At 34.1% G+C, this 1,066-nt stretch overlaps 1 protein-coding gene across 1 annotated transcript in view; it reads right to left on the reverse strand.

Moving 5' to 3' along the window:
* Nucleotides 1-1,066, reverse strand: part of si:dkey-225n22.4 (collagen alpha-1(XXI) chain) — an 88,056-nt gene that overhangs the window by 56,638 nt on the left and 30,352 nt on the right. The gene's annotated exons all lie outside the window — the stretch shown is intronic.

The raw sequence follows: 1,066 nt of genomic DNA on the forward strand, positions 1-1,066 counted from the left end.
ACTGGAGAAATCCAGTGGTTCAGAGTAGGAAACATTTTCTTTGAGCCTCCTCCATGGTCTCCATCACATTACATCTTCAACAGTTTGCCTGTGCATTAGACTGACCAGGGGATGTTGTTAAAATTACTAATAGTTTGGCTCTCTGCAAGTCATGCCAGTCAGGTTCATTCAACAAAACCAACACGAAGGGAAATCCGACATTGGAAGAGACCGAGTACACTCTAACAACACAATATGTTCTTTCAGGGGCAGGAAAATAACGGCACAACCGCACAGTAGACTCTTTGTATTATTCAACATAAACTGTGACATTTCTGTTTTCCTCATATTCATTTACTTCATGAATCAACTTTCTTTCTGCCATTGTGAAGGTATTATAAATGGTGCAACTTTAAGCAGCTACATTGACTGAGTTAGATTTGCACTGCAATAAGCCTGGTCCAACTGTCCCAACTTATTGACAAGCTTACTTACATTCTAAGATACCGCTTTACATGACCCTACACATGTACACTACCGGTCAAACATTTGGGGTTACTTACAGGTTTCTATTCCACTCCATTATAGACAGAACACCAGCAAATCTGAGTGGGTGGCTGATCATTAATGCAATATCTACATTACCCATTATCAGCAACCATTCATCCAATGTTACTAATCTGATATCAATTTAAAAACTAACTAGAAAAACATTGGAGTATGGAGGACCAGGTCTATGGAGGACCAGGTCTTCCATATTTAAGAATAAATACAGAAATAAATAAATGCTCAATAAATAAATAGGCATACAATTAATTGCCCCAAAAAATACAATGAACAAATAAATGTAGGTAGTAATTAAATTATACAGTGATACATAAATGTATATATCTCTTTTAAATAGCTTCTTTATATATTTAGCTTTGTAATAATTACCTTATTTATTTATTGTCCGTTATAATCTTCAACTTTATTTAGTAATTACCTATTTTTTAAATGTAATTATTTTTGTGTGTGTTTAATTTTTTGGTCTGTTTTATTCTTCCTTTGCATTTCTACCCTATTTATTTTCACCCCTGGTATTTAT

This window comes from Etheostoma cragini, chromosome 22 (genome assembly GCF_013103735.1).
Source record: "Etheostoma cragini isolate CJK2018 chromosome 22, CSU_Ecrag_1.0, whole genome shotgun sequence".
Taxonomy (NCBI): Eukaryota; Metazoa; Chordata; class Actinopteri; order Perciformes; family Percidae; genus Etheostoma; species Etheostoma cragini.